Here is a 19,510-nt window from a genome sequence, read left to right as displayed (position 1 = left end):
TCAGGAACATAATGGTTCTCTTTGCTCAGATTAGATCAGCGTGTTAATCAACATTGCCAGGAACATTACTGGAATAAATCTAATTAAAATTGGACCAAACTCTCTAGGAAAACACCTTTCCTTTTTCACATTACTGATTAGGAGGGATCCTGCCTTAGCTAAGACCTAAAGCACTGCTACAAGTAATAGTAAACACTGAGGGATGGAAAACACTTATTCTGTCAAATAAAAGATTTAATTGAAACTTCGTCAAAACTCTTTCATTTTTAAAATGGGTATAAGAGACTTTGAAAACAGAGTTTACTGCTTTAGAAATTTAAATTTGCTTTTTTTCATCTCTGTCCTGAAAAACTTTTGTTGATTTGGTTTTTTTTTTTTTTTTTTCCCCAAAGCTTAAAGACATTCCAGGTGAAAAATGTAATAAATTATATAAGTAGTTGGTTTTTAAAGCATTCTAAAATAGTGAAGTGTAATTGCATTCCTTCCACATAAAATTAATACCCTAAGATGCTGTTTTCGTTTCTTTTTTATTTTTTTTCTTTAATTCTGAATCCTTTTGGTATGGGGAAACCTCCAGAAATGTAAGCTGGATTTGCATATTTCTTCTTTTGTGTATTTGTAGAAATGAATTCCAGTTGACAAGCATTAAAAGCAAGAAATTAGTAGAGAAAATGAACCAGTGTCCTTCCTGGTCTTTTCCACTCTACATAAATAAATCCCTAGGATATGAAATGGAAATCTGTGATATCATTCACTGTAAATGTAAGTATGGAACAGAGAGCATAAAGGAAGATTTAAATGTAATCCTCCATACGCACGACAGCTGTTCCTGGTAAGCTCTCCCTGCTCAGCAAAACTAGCCTTAAGCATAACCCATCATAAATATAATGACATCCAAACATATGTTAAGATGCTCTATAATACAATGCAGCATAAATACAGAGACATACTGTATTGCCATGACACCAGATTTGTACAAAATCCTCTTCTCTTTGCAGACTGATGTATTAATTCATTAATGAGAAGTGCAGCAGCAATGAATAATGCTTCTATAATGATGCAGTGCCATGCCAGATCACTATCTGCTCAGCCTTTCTATATTGAAAAACCAACATAATTCATGATGTTACCAAAATGATTCACCAAGAAAACTCTCCAAACGAAACGATAGTTTAGTAAGGGAGCACTGGTCTATTACAGCTTTGGGAAGGGGGATCTTTCCACAAAGCATGCAACACAGTGCATGAAATCCGGCTCTTCTCTCAATTGGTGTAAGTAAGGATGGATGCTGGAGAATCCATGCTTCTACATGGAGAGTTTTTTAAGCACAGTCTGGGTAGTCTTGTGTGGAGCCAGGAGTTTGTCTAGATAATCCTTATGGGTCCCTTCCAAATCAGGATATTCTATGATCCTACAAGAGAGTGGAGAACTGGGGTTCTTAGCTATATATCAGTGCAGTTCCCTCAAAACAGAAATTCATGTCATTTCTTGTAAATGTCCCAGTGTTTCTTTGTTTAAATAAAACACTTCATGCTTTCCTCACAGTTGACACCTTTTTCCTGCTGAAATATAAAAACTTCAGGTTTTTGGCTTAAGATTGATAAATGTCAAGCAATGGTTTGGAACTGAGGTGAAGGAGAAGGAGGGCTGTTTGTTTTGTTTATTAGAAAGACAAAGACAAATGACCTGGAAAAAAAAAAAAAAAAAAAAAAAAACATCACTTCTTCAAAACTAGACAAAGGATTTTATTTATTTATTTATTTATTTATTTATTTGAGATGGAAATTGTGATCAATGTGGAGTAGAGGAGGCTTAGGGGGCACTTCATTGCTCATGGGGTTGAAGTGAGGTGGGGATCAGATAACAGTGATAGAACAAGAGGCCCTTAAGTTGCACCAGAGAAAGTTTGGGTTGGATATTAGGAAAAATTTCTTCTCAGAAGGAAGGGTGAGGTATTGGAACAGTCCTCCCAAAGAAGTGGTAGAGTCACTGTCCCTGGAGGTGTTAACGAAAAGGGTACATGTAGCACTGAGTGACATGATTTGTGGGCATGGAGTTGAGTAGGCTGATAGTGGGACATGATGATCTTATTTGTCTTTTCAACCTTAATGACTGTGATTTTAAATCAGCAGGATTGGCCAGTTTCTAGATGTGCCAGCTGTGCTCCTGCCATATTATGCCAGTGTGATGCACAGCCTCTCCTGCCTATGACAACAGCACACAGACTGTGTGTGTCTTACTGTTTTAAAAAACAGACATTAAGGTTCTGTACATGAGCCCCATCCTGCTTCTGGAAAGAGGAAAAAAGATTTCTCTCTCCTGGGGTGTTGTCCCCTTTTCCTTTTCTCCCTTGTCCCTAGCACTATGATGGCTGTGCAGAAGGTTTACTTCCTTGTAGAAGATGGGAGGGCAAAGGCACATGCTTAACACTGACCTGATAACATTTGTTTTACACTTCCAGTTACTGAATGTTGCAGAGTCTTTGTTATTAGAGAGCTACTTGCTATTCAAAATCTCTCCAGAGAGCCTGCACTCGCTGATCAAGTCTGCTCACAATTTCCTCACTGCAGAAGGCAGCCTGAACTGCCTTGAGATATTTATTTGTAACACATGAATCTGTGGTTAAAAAGAGATGCAATTTCCCTGTTTCTAAATTTGACCAACGTGGAGGTGTTTATTGTTTTTGGGTTTTGTTGCTGGCCAGGAAGAACAGTAAAGACTCATTTTCCAGATAGCTACAATATCATTGCAGTTCTTGTCTGAAACCTTAATTGCTTGCAAGAAGTCATCACAGATACTGAGGCTGTGATCCCAGCCAAAGCACAGAGAGGTCTGAGCATCACGTTTGTCTTCTCACCTTTCTTAGAAACCAGCAGTGACACAAGACAGTCCACACTGTGTTCATTAATGAATAACACTTTCTAGCATGGGGTTATCAGGGATATCTCATACGTTTAGCAAGGTACATATAGCCTAGTTTGTAAGACACCACTATATAAAATATTGTTATATGACAAGCTACATTCCAGTACAGTCCAACAGCTCATTTCAATACGCTGCAAGACAATTGGATGCAATATTACCTTTTACAATGCAACATGGCATGGCATATTAAACTAAAATGCAATACAAAATGCAATATACATTTCTGCTTAAGCTTGAGGAAAATTGCAGTCTTTTCAGTTCTAGCTTCAAGCTCAAACTCCTATGTGTATGAAATTTCTCTTTCCTGTATTAGGAGAAACAGTCGAGATGAAAAATAGTTCAAGATTATGGAAAATATCTCATGGGGACTGTAGAATGTCTCCAGGGCATAGAATCATGCAATCGTTTGAGTTGTAAGAAACCTTTAAAGGCCATCTAGTCCAACTGCTCTGCAATGAACAGGGACATTTACAGCTCAATCAGGTTGCTCAGAGCCTGATCCAGTGATTATACATCAGAAAATGAGGTTCACTGTGCAGCTCCAGACATCACAAACAAATCCCTAGACCCGCTGTCAACACCTTTCAATTCCTAATCATCTGGAAGATGATTTAGCTACCTCCTTTCTCAATAAGCTCTGAAAATGCCAAGGCTACCCAGAGAAGTTGACACGGTGCACTCATGCAGGACAAAATGGCAGAGGAAAACATATTTTAGAATTATAGCAGAAGTTGAGGGGGAAGGGAGGTCTTGCAAAGGCTGGAACAAATTCCTCTTCTGGCTCCTAATTAGGATTTGAAAAAATCTCAGTGTTTTAATGAAGAACAGTCATGTTGAAATGTCGCTTATGCACACTGCCATTTAAAAGACTATCTCTCTGGCAAGAATTATCATGGGATATTAATGTGAGGTGTCTGAAAACCACAGTGGAAGATAAATCCCCTCATTGAAACTACAGTGAGATGGTGTTATCTGAATATGATATTAAAAATGCATTGAATACCTAAACAGGTGACAAAGAGAAAAATAAGGAAGAAGTGATTGAAAATGAGTATAAGATAAACAGGCAGTATAAACTATTAGACCAGGAAGCATCGGAGCACGTGGTTCCCTAGCAATGTAGCCATTACTGCTATTTCTCCAACAAAATCTGTCCCTTTTGCTTTTAAGGGGAAAAAAATCATCTGGTTGAACCTAGACCCTAGAGAGGTTGGTTCTGACCCTCTAATTACTGTCCTCTGTGTCCTGAAATTATAGCCTTGCATTCCCTGGTTTGCAATAGGGATGTGTCATTTTGAAATACTTTAGACTGATCAGAATTGGTCCATTGGGATGTGTTTTGAGTTTGTGCAGATTGTTGTTTTTTTTTTCCTGTTGCAGAGATATGTATCAAGAGTTTACGAGAAATTTGAGTATTGATGGCCCATATTTTTATTTCATGTCATCAAAGAGAATGTGGAGGCTACCAAAGACCTGAGCTCCTTCGAACACCCAGCCTAAGAAAACAATGACCTATGTCTGGAAAAGACTAAAATGGCTTTCTTTTCTGTGGGTACTTACTGCAGATTTTGGGTTAGCTTGACTTGCTATCAGCAACATTACTATTGCCTGCTCTCTCACTTTCAAGGATGTTATCTTTTCCTACTACATATGAATAAATTTTTTCGTAGTCAGGTTTAGATGGCTTCAGATCACCCTGGAATTCTCTCTTGGTGGTAACCAGAAAAACTGCGATGTTGCAAAACAACAATTATTTTGCATTTCTCATTTCCCTGAAATCTGGCAGCAGATTGCCAACGCTCCCTTCATTTCTCTCTCAAAGAATTTAAGAATATTTTTTATTATTATTATTTTTATAACAGTAGAAAGATATATCATAGTTCAAGTCAAGTCATTTCTTGGATGCAGATTTTGTTCCAAAGAACAGTTTAACCTGAGTTTCTTGGCTTGTATGCGCATCTATTCATATCCTTCTGTTCCATTTTGGACTCTGCTGGGAGAAATCTGTGCCAATGTCGATTGCATCATGGCAATTTTCAACTTTGGAAATTTGTTGAAACAACTTTTATAACAGTACTAAACACATTTCTCTTGTCCTGTAAAACACAAGAGACACCTACAAGCAGGTGGGATTCTCTGTTTACTGTAGTGTTTATTAGCTGGCATGTTTTCTAGACTGTCTGTTTAATTTAAGCTGTTCTGCTTCAATTCACTGACAGCATTTAGCCAACATAAAACAATGAAGACCATAAAACATCAGGCCACTAAGAGGAATACAGAAGTTCATTTTCTGCAATCAGTCACTCTTGTACGTGCATCTTTGAGTGCACTTATTACTGTGAAAGCAATAAATCAAGTAGAGCCAGTAAATCAAGGCATATCAAGGTACAACAGTCAGCATGGTCACATGCTGGAGTTCAGGTGGAGTTAAAATCACCAAGTCACAGAACCCCAGCAGTGTCAATGACATACAAAGGAGAGAATCATAATCATAGAATCACAAAATGGCTTGGGTTGGAAGGGACCTCAAGGATCATCAAGCTCCAACCCCCCCGCAGCCGCATTGCAGGGCCACCAACCACCACATTTAATATTAGACGAGGCTGATCAGGGCCCATCCAACCTGGCCTTGAACACCTCCACAAAATCCACAACCTGAGTAGCCTGTTCCAGCACCTCACCACTCTCACAGTAAATAACTTCCCCTTGATACCCAACCTAAATCTTCCCTCCTTCAACTTAAAACCTGTCCTGCTATAATGTACCCTTTCAAAGAGTTGACTCTTTGAAAGAGTCAAGGAAAGAGATCACTAAAAATAAAAGTTTTCTGTAAACGTCAGATTTCTTCTCTTTGTAGAAAGGACACAGCAAGTCTCTAAATACATCATTCTTTTCAGTTTGGATATCAATCACTTGGATATTTTTGTTTGTTTTGATAGACCAATAGAATACCAAAAAACTTTAGTAGAATCCCTGCTGTTTGTTTTGACAGAAAGTGTATCTGGAGGGATATAGCAGAATGAGAACCTAATAAGCATATGTTTCTTTGGCCATGTTGTGTCCTGTTACCTATTGTGTGAATAACTTATGGATATGGTCTTTAGTTGTCAGAATAAAGTACTGTTAGGCCTCAAAAAGCATGGTCTTTCTTTCTTGCATTACAGGATGCTACAGTATGACCTTAGAGAAGGTAGCTCTTTAAATTTTGTTTGTACTGAGTGAGACCATTCTAGCCTATGAGTATCTCCGTGGAATTGTGTGAATTCAGTGCACAGAAGCTGAAGTGCTGAACTGCAATGGTCTATCCAGTCTCATTGTTTGGACACTTTTGTCTGTGCCAAGTAGTGTTCTCATAAGACACAAAAGGCGCAAACTGAACAAATGAGGTTCCATCTGAACACCAAGGAGCACCTTTTCACTCAGAAGGTGATAAAGCACTGGCACAGGTTGCCCAAAGAGTTTGTAGAGTCTCCTACTTTGAGATCCTCAAAAGCCACCTGGACGTAGTCTTGGACAACCTGCTGTGGGTGCTCCTGCTTGAGGAGGTGTTGAACAATGGCTTCCAGAGAAGTTCATTCCAACCTTCACCATTCTGTGATTCTGTGAGTTCTCCCAGAAAAAAAAAAAAAAAAAAAAAGCAAAACAACAGCAACAAAAATATCCAACCAACCAACCAACCAAACCAAACCAAACCAAAACAAAACAAAAAGAACAACCAAACAAAAAACAACAAACCATGGTTGTGGAATAGTACATGATAAGGGCTACGTCCCTTATATGTTTTGGAAATAGTTATCTTCTTTATGAGGAACAGTGTTTGGGACTATACAAATGAGGTGTGCCATGCAAACTATCTTTAGATAAACAATCCTGGCTCCTTTCAGAAGATGGCAGGTACAGCCCTGTGCTTAGAATTATGGGTAGTCTGACTACTGACCTTTCTGTGTACAATTCTTCAGCAGGTGATTTGGTTATTTAATGTTAAGTAAACATGGCCTGTACTCTGCCAAATAACAAATTTGGTCTTCAGTCATTCTCACTTGCCTGTTCCAGGGCTAGCATTATCATCAAAGGATAATACATTGTTTTGCAGAGAAGTCACCTGTAAAGGTATACAGCAAGTTACACATTATCTGACTCTGTTATTAGCACTTGCTAAGATTATATATTCTTTTTCAGCTTACTTATCCCTGACACAAAGCATGACTCCTGTTTTCTTGCTTGGAATTTCTGGATAGGGGATTTAGTGGTGGCTTTCCCAAGAAAGCAAGCAAGGGGATGTTTCTCAGAGTGAAGAAATACTGAGCACTGACCTCCAAGCTGTTATGTTCAACTGAATTTGTGTATTATTTGTTATTGAAGTCTCATTTTCTGCCAGATGTTGCTTTTCCAATATTTCTAAAAATGTATGAAAGTATAATTGAGGGCTGAGAAGTGAACTCAATACCCGTAAGTCAGAAAAGACAAAGTTAACACAAACTTTTCTGAGCTGCCAAAAATCTGAGAGAGAAAGGGGAGGGAGGGACCAAGGAAGGAAGAAGGAAGAGGGAAAGGGAGAGGGAAAGGAGGGAGAGAAGGAGGAAGGAAGGAAGGAAGGAAGGAAGGAAGGAAGGAAGGAAGGAAGGAAGGAAGGAAGGAAGGAAGGAAGGAAGGAATAGTGATAATAGAAAGCGAGAGGAAGGCTGTCTCCACAGTGTTGCAGGAATGAAAGCAATTATTTGGATGAATAATTATTTTTTCATTAGAGCAAAGGGCAGATTTCCCCTGCTGTTGACTCACAGGGGCTCGAGCATGTAAACAGATGATCTTCAACCAGAACACAAATGGAAATTAAGGAAAGAAAAAACAAAGCTCACAAAAACTCCCAATTAAGAGTCAACAAAATGTAGCAAGCTGTTCAAGTGACTGGAGATCCATGGAGATATTTATATAATTACACACAGAGACATTCACCTTTTTTTTTTTTCTACAAACTTTTATGCACAGTCTAGTACTAGATCAACACAATCCCTGCAGGTTCTTGCAGTTAGTTTGGTCCAAAAGGCACGTTCCTTAACCAGTGTGCCGTAAGCCAATTTCATACACAGATGATATATTTATTTATTTCAAAGTTGCTCAAGTTTGAGTGCTAGGTGGTCTTCCACAAAGCTAGCACAGTCCAGAATTTTTGCTATTTGTTTTACACATATTTTTATCACTTCACTACTCTGATATGTCTTCCAGCCTACAGCTGGTCAATTAAAGATAGGACGAATCTTCCTACCTGCAGGCTATGGTAGTCATGCAGATTAACTACGTGTTTGTTCAAGATGCTCCTATTTTCAAAGACAAGCTTAATTGCTGTATTGTGATTAAGCGTTCCTTTACTTAATCACCTTAGAAGTTTCAAGGATGGTCATCCTGATCTAGATAAAAGTACATATTTGCTGTATCTAAGGACACACATAAAAGACTTGTACAAAGATTAGTTCTTACTTGACTGACAACACTAGTGGTGGTTTTCCTAGTTCATTATCCTTGAACTACTAAAATTGAACTCCTCTCCTACCACTTACTAAGAAATCCTGTATGCCTCTTGTGTGTTTCATTCCTGTCTCATAGACATAAAGAACAGCTCTAGGACTTGAACAGTAATAGGTGGATGCTACTTATTGTGGTAACATCTCAAAGCATAAGATATCTCTAGCTTAGCCAGGAAGATCACTTGGCTGACCATCTCCAGAACATGGTAGAATTGATGATAAGAGGGGTGGAAGGGCTTGGAGAGGCCTGTCAGTGGCAGTGTGACAAGGTCTGAAGTCATCTAGTTTTAAAATGGGCATGCCTGGAACTTGAATTAAAGTAAGCAAAGTTATTCGGATGTTTTTGCTCCTCTGAAAGTATGTTTTGATGAACTCAGAACAAAGAAATGTGTTGTTCAAAGAAGGAACTTTGGATCTTCTAGGGAAAACTGAATAAAATGTAGGTTTGGAAACATTAATGTCCTTTGACCATTGTCATAGAAAATAAATCTTTTTCTCCTACTATTAGTCCAACAGTTTCCAGTATCTTTTGAAATCTCTAACCCTAATGATGTGAATCTTGTTGATTTGAAACATGAGGAAATGCACTCTTGACAGCCTTTGAGATTTCTTCTCTTCTATCAGGTAGGTTTTAAGCTAGGAAATGAGTTTGAAAGTTACGAGGAGGGGACACAGAAAAAGCAATGAACACGCAGACACTAGGTGGCCAGATCAACCCTTAGGAAATCCTGCTCAAAATCTGCTCAAGATAGCTCAGACCCTTAGTGATGGGCTTAGAAAACATCTTTAGAGCAGGTCATGAGCATATGAGACCTCCTGCTCTGCCTGCCTGTCTTTTATCCAGATACTTGAGCTGTAGTTTGCAGTCCTTGCTGAAGTATCAAACTATGGTAATACAAGACTGAAGGGATTTGAATTCATATAGAAACACGCTCTAATTGTGATAGGACAAGGGGAGAATGGCTTTAAACTAAAAGCCAGGCTGGATGTGGCTCTGGACAGCCTGATCTGGTGGTTAGCGACCCTGCACATAGCAGGGGGTTGAAACTAGATGACCTTTATGGTCCTTTTCAACCCAGGCCATTCTATGATTCAGCTCTTCTAATTTCCTCATGCACTCACCAACAACAGTAACCAGTGATCTCATCATTACAAACAGCAGTACTTTGAGCTTCATGTGGGGCTGTCTGTCTCCATATTCAGTAGGAAAGAGGGCTACCCAGTAGGTCATTCAGCCCTTCTTAAATTGATGCCTTTAAGTCCTTAAATTCTGCAATCTGTCCAAATTATTCTATTTTTGAACATGTATCATTTTAATTACAAAAAGCATCCAGACTTGAAGCAAAATTCCATTACAGTAAGAACTGGATGAACAGATTGTTCCTGCAAGAGGCAGTTTGCAAACAATTTTAAGAGGCACAGACAAGCAGACAGCCGTGTTAGCCCAAAAACAGTGACTTTAGCACGCCATTGATTTCCCCTCTGCTATGATTTTCTACAGTCATGGGCTGTAATGATCATTCAAATCACAGAATCACAGAATTGCAAGGACTGGAAGGGACCTCATTGAGTCCAACCCCCCTGCCAAAGCAGGTACCCTACAATAGAATGTCATGCCTTTAGCAAGAAGCAAGCATTCGTGTGAAGGGTAGATATGGGACATTGCTTCAGTTCTAAAATTCTGATAGGAGTCTGAGACAGAAAAATATTTTATTAGAACATTTCTTAAATCCATGTTAAACTTTCTAATTTTAGCTTTAGGAACTCTGGTTGTTGGTGTCAGCATTCACTGGGTCAAAGCTGTACCAAGATCTTGTCCATGAACATCCTGTGGCTGTCTAGTTTAACAGCCTGGATACTGAAAGACGGAAAAAGCCATGTTATTTTATTGTAATATTCTAAAAAAATATGTAATCTCCAAGATATGGGGTCTCTTCAAGAGGAGACGCGGTTTTGTTGGTGAACAACATGGAAGCCTCCATACATCTTAAGCCCATTTACTGGTTAGGACTGCAACAGGAGGAATCCTTTCCCATAGCCTATTGTGCCCCTCTAAAGAGTAATCTAGGGCTCAGAAGCCAATGAGATAATTTTATTTGGGTGGTGACACACTGGAATAGGTTGGAGACATTTCAGCCAGCTTCCTGTGATTATAAAAGGAAAGCCTCCGCCATGGAGACAGCTGACTATTAGGATGCTTTCTAGAAGAGTCTGGAATGTTTTATTGCCCAGTTAAGAGTTTGTTTGCATCAAGATGGACTAGATAACCATTAAAGGTCCCTTCCAACTCAAATGATTCTATGATTCTATGAAAATGTACTGATGAAATCAGAGAAATTACATTTGGAAAATAACATTAGGTAAGGTACAGTGGGGAGTTATACTGAATAGCAGCTTTGTCAAATACGTTCACTTCGAAGGCAACTCAGTGCAAGGTCCTGCTCCAATAGAAAAATACATTTTGATCATAGGCAAGACTTTATAGTTTAGGAATTTTTCCCAGTTTATTAAGTTTTTTCCCCAGTAAATAAATTTTCTTAGCCTGGAAAATTCACATTGCCTGGATATCCTGAGAATATAACCCAGTCAGACTGGAAAACATAATTCAGTGCAAAAGATTTGGAGGCATGCCCTGTTTGAGATTCAGTTTCCACCTTACATACAGACTTTCAGTTTAAATTTAGCATGTCTTTTACGGCCTACTACTCAAAACCATTAATGAACCTTTCTGTCACGACCTGAGGCAATTCTCAGAACTACAGTTTATTCTTTACCTCTCACTGAAGACACGTGATGTCTGCAGGCATTAATTGTTGTGGACTTGCAAGTCCCTAGAATCCTACTTACTTGCATGCTGAGAGTTCTCTTTGTTTTGATAGGACCAGAAGTATGGTTTTGCCTCATCTAGCCCTCATGCGGACTTTGATTATGAAATACGGTGTTCTTCCAATTTCAAGTTACAAGGACGAAAGGTCTTAAGTTGTGCCAGGGGAGACTCATGTTGGATGTTGGGAAAAATTTCTTCTCAGAAAGAGTGTCCAGGCATTGGAACGGGCTGCCCAGGGAGGTGGTGGAGCTACTGTCCCTGGAGATGTTCAAGAAATGTGGAGATGTGGCACTTGGGGACATGGTTTAGTGGGCATGGTGGTGATTAGTCAGTGCCTGGACTAGATGATCTTAGTGGTCTTTTCCAACCTTAATGATTCTATGATTCTGTAAAGCTCAGTCACATGCAATTTCTCAGAGCGCAATTGATGGAATGGCCTTGGGAGCCACTTTTCTTTCAACAATGATAACACTTGGAGGCCCCTTTCATGCATAATAATCATCACTTTTGAAGTCCTGGCCTTTCCACTACTCAGTTATCCATATCCATGAGAGAGCAAAGGCATTTTTCCTTTGCCATTCTACAACTGTGTTTCCAAATGTTCTTCCTTTCAGGATATTTTTCATGCTAATGATACACAGAAGACCTCCATAGGTCCTCTACCAAGGACAGTCAATGCTATTGACTTGAAAAATCCCAAGTTAAGATTGCTGGTCACACGTTACCCATATTTTTGGCAGTTTTCCCCAGAAATCTGCAGTTGCTCACTGTCAGAGACAGAACACAGTTCCCAGATGAACCCAGTAGAATGACTCATGTTCTGTAATTTCTAGACCTTGGACGACATATTTAAAAGATACATTAACTAACATAATAACAATGGTAATAAGTACATGTGTAATACTCACGTGCACTCATATATACATATTGAAGTTTAACTCTGAGATGTTTCCCAGTGGCAGTGAAAGGGAACTCAATTTCTCATGTTCTGATTTATTCTGGTGCCTTATTCTATTACATCTCCATTCACAGAGGCTTGAATGAGACATCAACTTTAATAGATGCTAATTAGCTATATAAACCATCCACCATGCAAATCAACAGCAGAATAATACTGAAAAAACCCAGTCATAGTAACAGTGGGTCCAAAGATTGAAAGGGGGGAAAATGCAGTTGAATTCTTAATATTTTAGTGTAATTAAGAAAGAAAGGATAAATTATTATTTTCCACTTGTGAATTATAAGCAATTAAGCAGGGTGTATAAAAAACCTTGGGACTGAAGTAACTTTGGCTTTTGTATGTCAACTTCTGTACTCCATTCTGTGTTTCATGGGGCTTCATTAGCTGAAATACAGTTGGATGTGTTTGTTGTCAGCTCTTGTTTGATTCTGTGTTTGAATACGAAAGCACAGCTCTGACTAGCACAGTCTTACTACAAGGAGAACGGGAAATATGAATCACATTCCAGATTCAGCTCATGGCCAACATTTCAGTGGGTGAAGATGTTTTGCTTTTTCTTGGAGGACTGTTATGTGGTAACTGGGCAAAGGATGGTAATCAGTCAATATGTATGGGAGGTGATTTGTTTGGATACCACTACCAAGGGCTGAGGAAAAAAAGTTTCATCAAACAGAGAGGTTTGAAGAGATCATATGAACACCCCTTAACTGACTGAGCAACTGATTCAGAGATACCTGTATTATAAGCTGGAGTCACTGTAAGACTGGGGTATCTTTTCCATGTCAAACCTTTCCTGCTCTCATAAGATGGTGCAGCGTCATACAATAGCTAAATAGGCATTTTTCACTGCAAAATGTTTGCATCTGAACATATTACGAGATTGCAAATGCAGACTAAACCATATGATGGGATTGTACTTGTACATCCTGTCCTCTGATGGGCTATACACACACAGCATCAGAAAAACAGCTGCCTTTAGTTGTGATATGACATACACTAATTTGGGTAGAAGTGAGATGATGCCGTAGTTTGGGTTGCCCCTACCACAGACTGATGCAAAGTTTGATATAAATCAACTCTAGCCTAAATCTGCATTCCAACACATGACTGAAAGGAAACGTTGGGAAAATGCCAGGTAGAACACTATGGCAGAGATGTTTTTTCCCAACATTTGGACTGGTCTTCCAAAGAAGAGATAAGTGAACTCCATCTCAAAGCAGAGGAGGAGAGAAAACAGAATCTACTCTCCTGAGATTTACTGTAGGGCCCATAGGAAGAAAACTGAAAAGCTGGGGACAGACAGGTTCTCCTTGTGATGTTTTCATAAGAGCTGCATTTTGGGGCAGGAATTACTACTTCCCTTCACCATTACTCATGGTTACATCTTGGATTATTGTTAATCTGTAGGAAGGAGTCCAATGAATTTCTCTATGGTTTAAAGAGGTTTTTACCATCTTCAGGGAAGAAGAAGCCAGACTGTTGGCCACTACAAATATCTGACTGTCTGGGCAATATATATTATTATAAATTTTGAGACGAACATGTTCATGTCATATGCTAGCTACATCTCTTTAGGGAAGAAATACTACTAATTGAAATTTCCCTGGACACAATGCTTTCCTGAAGTCTTTTGGTATCTAAAGGGGTTGGTCCTATAAGAAAGGACAGATTCTTAAGCAGGGTCTGCTGAGATAGAACAAGTGGAAATGGCTTCAAACTAAAAGGAGAGATTTGGAGAGATTTAGATTATATATAAGAAAAAAGTTTGTCACAATAAGGGTAGTAAGGCACTGGAATAGGTTACCCAGAGAGGTGGTGGATGTCCCCTAGCTGGAGACATTCAGGATCAGGCTGGACAGAGCTCTGCACACCCTGATCTAGCTGTAGGTGTCCCTTTTCATTACAGGGGAATTGGACTAGATGACCTTTAAGGGTCCCTCCCAACTCAAATGAATCTATGATTCTATGAATACCCCTTTCAGTGTATTTTATCTCACATAAAAGTGATGATCCCCTTGCAGGAGTCAGCAGCAGAGATTATTCTGACTTCAGGAAAAAAAAATCTCAGTGAATTTGAATCTTCCAGCTATTCAGAATAGGAACTTTTTTTCTTTTTTTTTTTCTTTTTCTTTTTTTAATGTGAAGACTCTCAATATGTTGTGCAGATAAAAGGTGTTGGAACAGATATATTTCATCTGTCTGTCTCTCTCTCTATATGTCTGTCTACTTATCTCTTGGAGACCTATTGCCTTTCTAGGAACTCCAGTATAAGTAAGGGCTCCGGCCACTATTCTTTTTCCATGTTGCCTTTTTTATTAAAAAAAAAAAAAATGGTCTTGCTTTCCAAGTCAGACACTGAAAGTCAGAACCATTTTTTTTTAATCGTTTCTACAAAAAAAAAAAAAAAAAAAAAAAAAAAAAGGACAATGAATTATGATCATAAATTCTGCAAAAATAATAATAATAAAAAAGATATTTCTGGAAAAGGCCAGACTTCTGCACAAAAAAATTAAGTATTTTAAAAGACTATTATACAACATGAATGTCTACAGCAGAATACATTAAAGTCTTAAGCAATTCATGCTATGCTTTCTTTCACTTCCCACTGCTCCTAATAGCACTCTTTGTTCCATTCTAAACAAATCTTTCCCATTCTTTGTTGTTTTTACATTTTGCAAATGTTCATAGACAGTTCTGGTCCCCTTAGTCATAGATTAGACAAATTGTGCATACTGTTTCCTTTTAATCTCATCTCCCTACTGACTTTTAAAATACTTCTAGTTATTCTACACCATCCTCTGCAGTTTACCAATACTTGCCTGATATTTTGAAGTGCAGAATTAGCACAATTCCACAGTGGGAGTCAGATGGCACCAGCACACACAGTCCTTTCTGTTCAGTCGCAGTTTTCAGATAAGTATCTTCTTGCTAGTTGCATCTGAACATAAGATTTTGAGAGGGTTGTTGTAAAAAATTAGAGACAAGAATTTGGGTGTGGCTGGTAAAAGGATGATGTTTGGGTGCAGATACTTGCAAAAGAATACAAGTACATGAGAGACACGGACCTGCTGGAGCACATCCAGAGGATGTAAAAGCTCAAAATTCAAATTTGTTGTGATATCAGCTCTGGATTATTTTCTCTTCTCAACAGAAGGTCCTTCAGCAATGCAAGCTAATGGGAGAAGCACACCTGAGATGGCATCAAGTGCTGCTGTATTGAATTTCTTAAGAAAGTAAAGATAGTGAGTGGTGTAATGGAAGATTCACCTGGTCCAATTTCCCCACTTTTAAAGACAAACTGTTTTTTCTGCTCCCTTTATGTAGCAGTGAGCACCGTTTTTTGCTAAATTCCCTTCCAGGTCTGAGGACGATTTGAGGGTTTTCTCAGATCTGAATAACTTGCTACTAGTTGTTAAAATGAAAGGTGAAAGAAATTCCAGACTTGGGATTTGATTGAAATGGGGATAATAAAAGGATACTGTAATTCTGGGAAATATATAAAAGTGAGTAATTAAAAAGCTAGTTTGTAGAATCATAGAATCATTAAGGTTGGAAAAGGCTTCTAAGATCAAGTCCAATGGCCAACCCATTACCACCACGCCCACTCAGAGAATCAGAGAATCATTAAGGTTGGAAATGATCATCAAGATCATCATGTCTGACCACCAACCAATTCCCATCATGCCATCTAAATCATGTTCCTCAGTGCCATATCTCCACATTTCTTGAACACCTAGGGATGGTGACTCTATCACTTGCCTGAACAGCCTGTTTCAGTGCATTACCAATCCCTCTGAGAATATTTTTTCCGAATATCTGACCTTTAATCTGAGATGTGAAAGGCTGTCAGATGAATCAAATAGTCATACAATGGCTTGAGTTGGAAGGGACCTTAAAGATCATCTAGCTCTAACCACCATGAACATTACTTGTTGTTTATATCAGAAAGAAAACGTTCAGTATGGTTTGTTATCTATTTACCTAACATAAAAACATTTGGCTGTTTTGATAAGCCAGTTTTTGTGGCAATTGAGTGAGATAAGGGTGGTCACCAAGGGATCTGGAGACCATCTTTGTCTGTTCAAAAGCTGCTGTAGTGTAAGAGAAATAGGAGAAAGCAGGAGGATGCTGGAAGGGTTGAAAGGGGGATGGAAGAATGCTGGATGTTTTTTTGATAGACCCTTTTTTGAGACAGAGAGTAGATAAATTGTCTCAGATCATTACATACAACCGAAACAGGGAAATGGAAGAGAGTTACTGCTGATAGTTACTACTCTGGGTTATGGCAATAGCACTTCCACTACCAGCAGTTACTGTACTGCCGTATAAAAGACTAACAATAAAAGAACTCATCTCATGAATTTCAAGTATAAAAGACAAGAAGTCACAGATGCATGAGGAAAATAAGAAAAAATAAAAATAAAAAGATTGTTCTGAGTTTAATTGCTGCAGCTGCTGCATTTTTGCCTTGTTGCCTTGTTTAGATTTCATTAGGACTTCTCCCTGACTAATCCATTCCCACACATGTTGCTGGGAGCAATAAGAGGCCATCAAGTTTCTTGTAATTGAGTGTCTTACAGGTAGGCAGAGCACTTCCTTGGGGTGAGCTCTCCTCCACAGTCCATTTGGTCAACAAGGAGCAGCTTTAACAATCAAAGAGTTTACATGGAGCTGATGCTGAGAGTTTTGCAAGGCAGGTGTAAGGATTACAGTTCTCTGCATAGCATCTGTAAGTGGCACCTGAGACCAACCTTTGGATTAGCACAATATTATCACTGAAATGATCCAAAACATCTCCAACAATATAATAAAGTTGGGAGGGGAGGGCATAAAAATAAAGGAAAGGCAAAAGGAGAAAAAGGGAGAGGAGAGGAGAGGAGAGGAGAGGAGAGGAGAGGAGAGGAGAGGAGAGGAGAGGAGAGGAGAGGAGAGGAGAGGAGAGGAGAGGAGAGGAGAGGAGAGGAGAGGAGAGGAGAGGAGAGGAGAGGAGAGGAGAGGAGAGGAGAGGAGAGGAGAGGAGAGGAGAGGAGAGGAGAGGAGAGGAGAGGAGAGGAGAATAATTTCTGTCATGTCCTCCTACCTCTGCCCCCCCCCTTTTTTTTTTTTTTCTGCATAAAGTGTTGGAATTTGTCCAACAGCATTTGGATAAATTGGCATTGAGATATGCAGGAGCTGATGCCTATGTGAAGAGGTGAAGAGACATGGTTTTGCTCTCATCTAAAGCACAGTGCAGGAGGAAGCAGCTCCCCAGCAATGCTCTGAAGGTCAGCTACTGGCATCAGGAGAAACAATGGGGGAGTAGAGGGCTTAGCTGGGACCAGAAAGGGGCTGAGGAAATTCAGTTGCAAATGAGGTGAGAGGAAGTTTTATTTCCAGAGACTTGAGTAAGTGATAAATCTGTGAATAACAAGGCTGTCCTACCTAGCTGGCTAACAAATTATATCCGATAGAGGAAAAGACATGAAAAATAAATATCCTCCTTCATACACCCTGTTTAAAGGAGTTGCATTGGTAACAACCTAGTCCATAGTTTTATGTGCTGGTGAGCATCTTCACATGGTGGTGCAAGGAGCCAAGGTCACATCTGAACCCAAGTCAAGGGGTAAGAAAATGGATCGATAAGTACAACTACCCTGAGAATCTCATTCAAAAGCAGAACCCAGAAGAGAGGGGTTGCAATATACTGAAAGAATAATCTAGATGCTAAGGAGTCCTGGGGGCATGGATGAAGGTTTGGCAATTGACCTGGTGGTCTGATCTAGCTTGGGGCTTCCCTTATCTCTCACTGTAATAGTAAGATAAATTATATATATATAATTTATAGAGGATTTATAGTTATACTCTAAATATATATATCGTAGAATCACAGAATCATAGGGGTTGGAAAAGACCTCTGGAGATCACCCAGTCCAACCCCTGTATATACACATACATACACTGTTGTACAGGAAATGTCAGCATCCTTAATAATGTTATTCTGCTAAAGAATATCCCTCATGACACCAAAACAATAAGCAAGTAAGCTCATGGCATCTATAATCATCAGTTGTCTCTACCCACATTCCGGACTGAGGAAAAACTGTTACACAGCTGTGGTTCACACAGTCCTGAGCCCCAGCTAATGGGCCATGCTGAGAGACAGCAGAGATTCACTCATGCTTAACACTACCCATACAGAACATTGTGCTTTTGATGCAAAGCACTGTTTCATCACCGTCCATCACAGAGAAATGGACTTAGCGATATGACCTGGTGTCAGGGGAAAAAACACTACTATAGTAGGGAATCAGATACTGGGGAATCAAGTCCCAGTCTACTACTGAGTTACTATTCCTCCTGCCTTTCATTAGTTTAAATACAGGTATGGAGACAAAGAGCAGGAGGGCAAATCAGTGGCACTAGATGTTGGCTTGAAAGGTGTGCTGGTCAACCCCTGCTCTTCTACCCCTTAGAAAATTGGTGGCATGTGGAAGTGGGCAGACACTGATAGCTAAGAAAGGTGTTTTGCAGAGCTCCAGCTGGTGAGGAATGTGCTATGTGAGACTCAGAACAGATTATACAATGCCAAGGAATTTCCACTGGGTAACAGGTCTGCATTTGAATTGATTTGTACAGTAATAAACAGCCAGCACAAAACAACCTGCCAACTTCCCATCAACGCTGTGTTCTTTTAAGGCAATACTTTTTTTTTTTTTTACAGCTTCATATGCTCCCAGGCAGGATCATATAGCAGTTCTGAAATCAATGAGGCATTTGCCATTTTTCCTCTTACCTTGCTCGCCTTTGGATTGGCGCAGCCCCACAGCTCAGAATTTACACCTATGGATTTCTCTTGCTTGGACATGAAAGAAAACGACACTTTGGATCATGTATACTGTAGGAAGGAGAGGGGAAGTCTTCAATGCCAATATGGACAGGTGAGTCATGAGCTGAGAAGGAGGCTTTGTATGATGGGGAAGGTAAAGGCAGCCACCACCCACTAAGAGCAAGGGCAGTACCACACTCCTACAGTGCTCACTTTGGACACTTTAGGACACTCATTCAAAGCAATATCTATAAAGCCCAGTGCACCACACCAACTTCAAAATTAGAATATAAACTAAATGTCCAGACAGTAGAATCTCAAAGCAAGAGAGACCATAGACCTCATCTCAGAGAATCACAGAATGTCTGAGGTTGGAGGGGACCTCTGGGTCCATCTGATCCAACTTCTGCTTGAGAAGGGATACACAGAACAGGGTGCTGAGAACCATGGCCAGGTGGCTTTTGAAGATC

This window comes from Gallus gallus, chromosome 2 (assembly GCF_016699485.2).
Source record: "Gallus gallus isolate bGalGal1 chromosome 2, bGalGal1.mat.broiler.GRCg7b, whole genome shotgun sequence".
Taxonomy (NCBI): Eukaryota; Metazoa; Chordata; class Aves; order Galliformes; family Phasianidae; genus Gallus; species Gallus gallus.
The sequence above is the reverse complement of the archived record's forward strand: the minus strand, read 5'-3'. Positions refer to the sequence as shown.